Source organism: Clarias gariepinus, chromosome 1 (assembly GCF_024256425.1).
Source record: "Clarias gariepinus isolate MV-2021 ecotype Netherlands chromosome 1, CGAR_prim_01v2, whole genome shotgun sequence".
Lineage (NCBI taxonomy): Eukaryota > Metazoa > Chordata > Actinopteri > Siluriformes > Clariidae > Clarias > Clarias gariepinus.
The window spans coordinates 22,364,938-22,375,000 of record NC_071100.1 but is presented as its reverse complement, the minus strand read 5'-3'; the positions used below and the strand labels follow the sequence as shown (position 1 = coordinate 22,375,000).

General features: G+C 37.1%; 1 protein-coding gene across 1 annotated transcript in view; it reads right to left on the bottom strand.

Moving 5' to 3' along the window:
* The window catches only part of LOC128527467 (butyrophilin subfamily 1 member A1-like), a 54,802-nt gene that overhangs the window by 1,548 nt on the left and 43,191 nt on the right, over window positions 1-10,063 (bottom strand). The window lies entirely within an intron of this gene.

Sequence of the window (10,063 nt, the reverse complement as noted above, 5' to 3'; positions counted from 1 at the left end):
TTAAAAACAACAAAAGACCGGAAAAAGTTTAACATATTGGATTTTTGCTGGATGTACAAAGACTGTTTATAGAAATATCACCGAGTGAGAAGTGTTGTGAAACATCTGAAACTTTAAGACTTTACTGTAACTATGCTTTATCTCTGGTTAATTATGATTAATTGATTTTGCATTATTTTACTCTAATAATCTTTTGCTTTATCATGGGGGAGTTTGTGTTTCCTCCCTAAACATCACCGGTGTTGAGATGATGCTGTTTGAAATGATAAAACAGAACATTTTTTACAAGAAGCAGAAAGTAACAACAGAAATGTGACAGATTGTGTATACGAGTGGGATGGGATGTTGATTTTGAGTCACTTCACTTCCACCAGGGTTACGATTTTATTCTCTAAATATTTTACTACAATATCTTGTATCTAACAGAAGAAATGATAAAAGGTGGATTCCTAAAGGTAAAAGCATAATTTTAAATGTAATTTTGTCTTCATGTGTGTTTAATTATGTTAAGTGAAATTGAACATTATTAAACCAAAGAACACAATTGGCTATTAACATTATTAGACAATTTCCAATTAAAAAAAAATAAAAATAGCAGTCAGCTTTTGATTCTCGTTGGTTTTTGGTAAAATCCAGAATAAACAGTTGTTTTAACAGCACACTCTCAATGTCACAAAAGTTATAAATCAGCCAAAAAGTAATTTATAAAAAGAAATTATTCATCTCCATGTTTTTCTAGTGATGTAAACCTATTCTGCCCCTTAAAGAAAAAATCAGAAACTCACAGATCTCGTAGTGAGAGCATGCTTCCAGGACGTTACAGTTTTTCTGAATTGCTAAAACACCAATTCCCATTGTAAAAACTAAACTGTCAACTACTCTTTCATCAAAACTCTATCATCAAATCAATCCCAGAGTTGTCAAAATCTTAAACACTATTCTTCTGGTTAGGGCACAATTTGCTAATCTGAATCTCCCATTTATCACACCTGTAAACACATTCGCACACACAAAACACATTTAGCAGTGTGGTGCACTTGTACTCAGAATGGTGCACACAGGCTACAGAACTTAAACACAATTAGCCCACTGTTTTCATCATTTACACACTACATCTCAAAATTGAAAACGCATGTGTCCAATCATTGAACCCAATTAGTAAACAATATATAAGCCTAGGCAAATGCAAATGGCCCGAGTCCAACAATGGAGCAATACAATGAAAGAGGAAGAGGAGTCAGAGGAGTACGTGTCAGAGTCAGAGGTAGAGGTGGTGGGCAAGGACTAAAACCAAGAAGAAGATCTGTAATTTCAAATGACATTCGAGCAACTGTCATAGATCATGTTCTAGTGCATGGCATGACTATGAGGGAGGCAGGGCAACGTATGCAACCAAACCTAAGCAGGTTCTCAGTGGCTACTATAATCCGGACCTTTAGAGAAGAAAACAGGTAAAAAGTATACTTGTCTCAGTAAGGGCACAATGAAAAATATTTTCTCCATGGTACTGTCTTTAAAAACATTTACTAAATAAAATATATATGTGGTATATACAATGGTGGTCAAAAGTTTTGAGAATTACATAAATATTGGAAATTGGAAAAGTTGCTGCTTAAGTTTTTATAATAGCAATTTGCATATACTCCAGATTGTTATGAAGAGTGATCAGATGAATTGCATAGTCCTTCTTTGCCATGAAAATTAACTTAATCCCAAAAAAACCTTTCCACTGTATTTCATTGCTGTCATTAAAAGACCTGCTGAGATCATTTCAGTAATCGTCTTGTTAACTCAGGTGAGAATGTTGACGAGCACAAGGCTGGAGATCATTATGTCAGGCTGATTGGGTTAGAATGGCAGACTGACATGTTAAAAGGAGGGTGATGCTTAATATCATTGCTCTTCCATTGTTAACCATGGTGACCCGCAAAGAAACGTGTGCAGCCATCATTGCATTGCATAAAAATGGCCTCACAGGCAAGGATATTGTGGCTACTAAGATTGCACCTAAATCAACAATTTATAGGATCATCAAGAACTTCAAGGAAAGAGGTTCAATTCTTGTTAAGAAGGCTTTAGGGCATCCAAGTAAGTCCAGTAAGCACCAGGATCGTCTCCTAAAGAGGATTCAGCTGCGAGATCGGAGTGCCACCAGTGCAGAGCTTGCTCAGGAATGGAAGCAGGCAGGTGTGAGCGCATCTGCACGCACAGTGAGGCGAAGACTTTTGAAAGATGGCCTGGTGTCAAGAAGGACAGCAAAGAAGCCACTTTTCTCCAAAAAAAACATCAGGGACAGATTGATCTTATGCAGAAAGTATGGTAAATGGACTGCTGAGGACTGGGGCAAAGTCATATTCTCTGATGAAGCCTCTTTCCGATTGTTTGGGGCATCTGGAAAAAGGCTTGCCCGGAGAAGAAAAGGTAAGCGCTACCATCAGTCCTGTGTCATGTTAACAGTAAAGCATCCTAAACCATTCATGTGTGGGGTTGTTCCTTAGCCAAGGGAGTGGGCTCACTCACAATATTGCCCAAAAACACAGCCATGAATAAAGAACGGTAGCAAAACACCCTCCAACAGCAACTTCTTCCAACAATCCAACAACAGTTTGGTGAAGAATAATGCATTTTCCAGCACGATGGAGCACCGTGCCATAAGGCAAAAGTGATAAGTGGCTCGGGGACCAAAACGTTGAAATTTTGGGTCCATGGCCTGGAAACTCCCCAGATCTTAATCCCATTGAGAACTTGTGGTCAATCCTCAAAAGGCGGGTGAACAAACAAAAACCCACTAATTCTGACAAACTCCAAGAAGTGATTATAAAAGAATGGGTTGCTATCAGTCAGGATTTGGCCCAGAAGTTGATTGAGAGCATGCCCAGTCGAATTGCAGAGGTCCTGAAAAAGAAGGGCCAACACTGACTCTTTGCATAAATGTCATGTAATTGTCGATAAAAGCTTTTGAAATGTATGAAGTGCTTGTAATTATATTTTAGTACATTGCAGAAACAACTGAAACAAAGATCCAAAAGCAGTTTAGCAGCAAACTTTGTGAAAACTAATATTTGTGTCATTCTCAAAACTTTTGGCCATGACTGTATATGTATATACTATATATATGTGTATGAGTATGTATGTGTATATATGTACATGCTGTATGTACTGTATATATATATATATATATATATATATATATATATATGTGTGTATACTTCTAACTAAATGTTGTTGTTTTTTTAAAATTGAAAGACGGCCACATAAAGGTGGAAGAACACGCATGTTCTCACAACACCAGGAGACACTTATTGTGGATATGGTCCGTCAAAATATTGCAATTCGACTGCGTGAAATACAGCAGCGGATTATAGAAGACAACATACATTTTGAGGGAATAAATAGTGTGTGTCTGTCAACAATTGACCGTGTCCTGTAACGCAACAAGATAAGGATGAAACAAGTTTATCGGGTACCATTTGAGCGAAACAGTGAGAGTGAAAGAGCAATGATGTCAGTATGTGCAAGTAAGTAAACTTTTACAGTAAACTCAGTAGTAGAATGTACACTGTATTGTCTGGGAAGCAGCAAATGTATGCATCATACTGTGTCATTTACAGAACTAAATGTAGTTTGTTTCCACTGTGTGCAGAGAATCTTTAGGCTTGACTCAATGGTTAGGCCTCATGAATAGATCTTCATGGATGAAGCTGGATTCAATCTAGCCAAAAGGAGAAGAAAAGGTCACAAGGTCATAGGTCAACGTGCCATTATTGAACTGCCTGGCCAGAAGGCAAGAAATGTAACTACAGTATCTGTGCTGCCATCAACAGCTATGGGGTTCTCCACAGTAATGTTACTATTGGGCCATACAACTCCGAAATTCTACTAACATTCCTGGATGGTCTACGGGATGCTTTGCTTGAGCATCCCATGTATGTTATCATTTAGGACAATGTGAGCTTTCACCGTGGTCCATTTTAAACCCTATTAAAGAGTTTTTCTTGGCATGGAGATGAAAAGTATACGACCAAAACCCTAACACACAAGAAAATCTACTTCAAGCAATGAATGGAGCATGTGGTGAGATTGGAGTTAGATCTTTGCCAGGGCTGGATTCGGCATGCTAAAGGATTCTCTCCTCGTTGCCTTGCAGGGGAGAACATGGCATGTGATGTGGATGAAGTCCTGTGGCCTCACCCAGCACAGAGGCATAATGCTGAGGCAGAATAAATTATCTGAATATGCTGTAAAATATACAGTATATATTTTTTTATATAAAACTTTTTGTTTAAATTTGAGTACAAGAATAAACGAATAAATATTATTTTACCGCTATTCCACAGTGTTTTGTATTTATTTATCTAGTGTGTAATCGTTGCTAAGTTGTGTTTGCACATTGGCTGATTTTGTGTGGTTTTTGACAGTAGTGCTTGATTTTGAGTAAAGTTCAAATAGTTTTGGGTCAAATGTTTGGTTTTGCAACAGAAGTCGAAGGTTTTGTGACTGTAGCTTGAATTTTAGAGTTTGTGTTTTGAGACAAAGATGAGATTTTAGGAAATGTGTTTTAGCAATTCAGAAAAACTGTAATCTAATGGATGCACCATCCAAATACTTTTTTAGCTTGGGGGGGAAAAAATTGACAAATTATGCTTTGGAAATTGAGACATCTCATTGGATACTTGCCTCCCAATAAAATATCACAATGCATAGGATTTTATAAACATCCCGATTCAATATTACATTTTCCCTAAGTTTGTTACAATTTTACACCTTAAAAGTTTCATGATTAATTAAATAAAGCTTGTTTCTTATAACATTATATATCATTAGTTTTCTCACCTAAAAAGCATTTAAACAATACAAACTAACTTCAAATACCAGAGTTTAATACAACATTTAACTGAGCAGTGCGTATGTGTAATCCAGCATGAATATTATTTCTAAACAAATTTAGCAAATAATTCACTGTGTACCACTTGTAGGATTATGAAGAAATGGTGGAATATTATCTCATTAAATACCTCTAAAGTCTTAAAACTCAATCTGACAATGGGCACATGGGTGCACACAGATGGAGTTTTCAACTAATTGGCGCTCACAGTGTTTTGAGACTGGTGTAAGCATGTGTAATGAGTGGATTCGAGACTAATTCGCTCATAGAGTTTAGAGAAAAAGGCAGATCTGAGGCTTTTACAGTTTTTTCCAATCGCTAACACACTAAAATGACTTGCACAGCCCAATTATTTAAACTGGCACACAGAGAGCAAAACTTCTCAAGTCTCCAAAAGTCTAACCACATTTTCTGCTTTACACACATTTTGCATTTTAAAATGACATTTTTTAAATGCACTGAAAACAGTTATCTGCATAAGACACAACAATCTGACATAAAGTCACATGTTTGCCATTTCAAAACACTGCCATTTAAAATGACACTACATGAGCTAATTGGCCAATTACATGTGCCACCTGGCCAAACGCCTTAATGGTTAATTGTTAATACTTCAATGAGGATGGAGGCACAATGAAAAGACCACATTTTTTTTTTTTACAACAACAATGAAAGACATTGCAGAGAGAGGGAGACGGAGGTTGAAAATAAGAGGGGGAGGAAGAGTGAGAGGTAGGGGTAGAGCAGGTAGAGGACTTCATGGCCAAAGAAGACAAACACTTTCAAATGAAATCAGAGCAACTTTAGTAAATCATGTAATCAACCATGGGCTGACAATGCGTGAGGCTGGACAGATAGTGCAGCCAAACTTAAGCCGTTTTACTGTAGCCTTTGTCATCCGGACCTTTAGACTGAAGAACAGGTATGTAACCAAAATTTCATGTAGTACACATGTAGTATACCCCATGTCTAGTGTATTAGTCGGGTGACACCTGTTTACTTAGTGTATGACATCAGCCATTCATAAACTGTACAAGATTCCTGTACAATGTACTCTACTGTGGGGGAAAATATTTAGCCTGCATTGTCCAAGCCCTATATATTATATATAGATATTTATTTAATTTTTTCTAAAGGACTGAGAGATGACACCATGTTGGAGGAAGGGGCCAAATGTTCATCAGGGTACAGGAAGCTGCCATTGTAAATTTAGTTTTGGAAAATAATGAAATCAGATTACGAGAAATTCAAAGCCACATCATCCAAGACAACACCTTATTGGACAACATTCAACGAATCAGTCTGTCCACATTGGCTCACATTCTCAAGTGGAACCAAATCAGAATGAAACAACTTTATAAGGTGCCGTTTGAGAGAAACTCTCAAAGAAACAAAGAGCTCAGACGAGCATACGTTGATGTAAGTACTATATTGACTGCAGTACACTACATGCAACATTTCCCAGTGTACTGGATAACACCATATTGACTGATTTTTGTTCTTTGTTTTTCAGGGAGTACTGGAAATGGATGCTCATGCAATCCCACATGAGTCCATCTTTATATATGAGGCTAGGTTTAGCAAAGACCAGATGAAGAGGGAGAAACGTCGTTGGCCACAGAGCCATTATAGATGTTCTTGCCCAACGTAGTGGGAACATCACAATGTGCGCTGCCATCTCCAGTATGCATGGTGTCCTCCACCGTCATGCCAACCTTGGACCATACAACACAGCCCATATTGTCACATTTCTGGACAGACTTCACAACATTCTTATACCACCAGGGCGTATGAATGATGCAGACCATCAAAGAAACCAATATCTTTTAATATGGGACAACGTGAGCTTTCATTGTGCAGCCCCAGTCCAAAACTGGTTTGCAGGCCACCCAACATTTCTCGTGCAATCCCTCCCACTATACTCACCATTTCTGAACCCCATAGAAGAGTTCTTTTCAGCATGGAGGTGGAAGGTATATGACCGGCAGCCCTTTGTGCGCATGCCTCTTGTGCAGGCCATGGAAGACGCATGTGATGAGATTGATGTGGGTGCAATTCAGGGATGGATAAGACACTCAAAGCGCTTCTTCCCTCAATGTCTGGCAAGGGAAGATATTACATGTGATGTTGTTGAGGTGTTGTGGCCAGACCCGGCTGTGCGGCAAGAGGCTGCCTAATTATTTTTTCTTGCCTCTTTTTTTACTGTAAAATATTTTTTCTGAAATGTTCTTTTTTCAGTTTACTGTTTTTTGTAAGAATATTTTTGTTTAGTCCCATGTAAATGTATCTACTGTGCATATGTTGCACTGACTTGATTACTGTAGTAAAAAAAAAATGTTGCAACAGCATGTGTGTGTATCTGCAAATATTTCTGTGAACAATCTGATACATATTTTAGTATTATGGCAAAGGATACTAAAGATGGGGGTGCTTTTCATTATGCCAAACAGTGTGTACATAGATGGTTAGGCAAAAATCTGGTAATATGAATGAAGTGTGTGCAATTTCATGCAAAAGTTTGATTTTGATAAAGCTATGTGGGTTGCAGTGCTTCATTTTGCAAGATATACAGTATGAGGTATTTTGCAGTTTGGGTGTGTGGTTTTGTGAATTGTGTTAAGTATTTTGATAAAACCAGACTAGTTTAAAAAATTTTGTGTTAGCAATTGGAAAAAAAACTGTAACGTATGTGTAATGCCACTACCCGGAAGCTTCTCTGCTCTTTTCAGAATCATTAATATCTGAGGCTGATGCGCTGATCCGAGAGTTCATCTCTTTTATGAATGTAAAAATACTTTTTGCAGTCAATGTGGTGATGTAAATAGCCACACAAAAGAATCGTGATGTATAACTGAACTGATTTCCCCCCCCATCTCTAATTTAAACAATACGAAATTACTTCAAATACAAGAGTTTTACATTTAACATAAACTTATGTAAAGTCTTAAACGCGTGTTAAGCAACTGCAGGCAGAGTGCACACAGCTTTATTTAGTGGCATTCACTGGGGGACAGCAAAGAAAGAATTTCATTGTAAGGGGAAAAATGTTTCTTTACTGTGCATATGACAATAAAACTTAAAACTTTGTGAGCGTACACAGCTTCTAATGCGGATACGCACAGAAAACCTCATTTACGCCATATTAATCTTACATACAAACATTCTTCTACCACGTACATATGGGAGGGTAGAAATTAGCACCTTCACTTAAGCCAGTGGTTCTCAAAGTGTGGGGTGCGCTCCACTAGTAGAGAATACAGACATGACAGGTGGGGCGCAATGAACGGGAGGGAATTAGTGGAAAATAATAGGAAAGTACCTATTCTAATTCATGCTTTTCTTTATTGATTTATTTAATCTTTATTTTATTTATCGGACACTCGAAACTAAATAATGACACACAAAGAAATGGATCATTAATACAAGTAAATTAAAATAACATCAGAGAAAAAGTGGAACCATAGTGCAACAATAACGGTTTTATTGTCGGCATGTTAATTGCACAGTGTTGCCAACTTAGCGACTTTGCCGCTATATTTAGTGACAATTTTTTAAAAAAGCGACTAGCGACAAATCTGGCGACTTTTTCTTGTGTTACTGGAGACTTTTGGAGACTCTGATGTGTCTGTACTGACTCTTCTCAACTTGTCACAGCAGCCGCCGCCGCCGGCCCCTCCCCCGTCCCAAAGCACTCACAGACAGGCCTGTCCTCTCGCAGGAGTCCTCATTTATAAGTCCCTTTGGATAAAAACATCTGCTAAATATGAAAAAAATGGTGATATATATAGTAAAATATATCTATGTATAAAAACTACGACGGTACGATGGAGCTTTATTGAAACGTTAAAAATAAAAAAAAATGTAAATCTACAAGAATAAACTTAATGTTATGAGATAAAAGTCGAAATGTTACAAATGGGTTTGTCAGATACAAATACACATTCTTACCATATTTCAAGCTTCAAACTGTCACGTAACTTTTTGAAAGCCATATGACAGAATTGCATTATGCAAATTACGTGATGACGTCATCTAGCGACTTCTAGCGACTTCTACGACAGCCAATAGCTACTTTCCTTACTGACGAGTTGGCAACATTGTAATTGCAAAGGAACAATATATAAGGAAACCTTCGGTATAATGCATGTAAGTTCATTTATTCCATTGTGTATGCTGATGTTTCTGTATTTTTGTTAAAAATTTATATTTTATCAGGTAGTACTAGTCTCCTATTTCTAGTTTCCAGTGCGGCAACAAAGTTGCTTTTTGCTCCTTCAGGCGCTGAACAGAAGGGAAGATCTATATCGTTCTACGCTTTTTGTTGGTATGCGGCATTTTGCGATGACCCTAAATCATTTGTTGCGCCGTAGAGAATAATGGTGTTTATGCTTTTAAACATGTATAATTTAAGGCGGATGGAGCTTAAAGACAATGTAGAGAGGAAATATATGTGGGTATCTTATTTGCGGGTTTATTTACGCAGCTATTGAATTCGGAGATGCGAATATCAAACTAACTTTACCGCGGACACAAACAGGTGTTATGCGCTAAAATGCCCCCCTGCCACGGATTGCCCCCCTACATAATCTCTATCAAATATTATATTAGGACATACATTCAAAGGTTTATTATTATTAAATATATTATTACTATTATAATTAACCCTAGGCACGTGACACTCGTCGAGACGATTAATACAAATCCCCCAAAATGATTATTTTATGGCACATTTATTTTGCAGGGGTTTGTCAATGTACAAATAACAAATTATTTATCACAAATTACACTAAATAAATATTGTTTGTGATGAAAAATTACAGGAAATGATTTTGATTATAAAATAACCAATATAAAAATATACATGTGGTATATGAAAAAATATATAATTTATATATTTTGCCCCTATACAACCTTTTTTTATATTGCTTAATTTATAGTAAGCAATATAAAAAATAAAATTTTACTTTATTAAATTCATTTGTTATAATTTGTAATTTGTAAACCATAAACCTATGAATTAAGGTGGGCAATCCGTGGCCTAGGTCGGGGGCATTTTAGACCATAACACAGTAGCGTACTGTATGTAGTGAGCATAATAACGTCAATGGATACATTTGTTACTTTGTCTTTCGGCTGTTCCCTTTTAGGGGTCGCCACAGCGAATCATATGCCTCCATC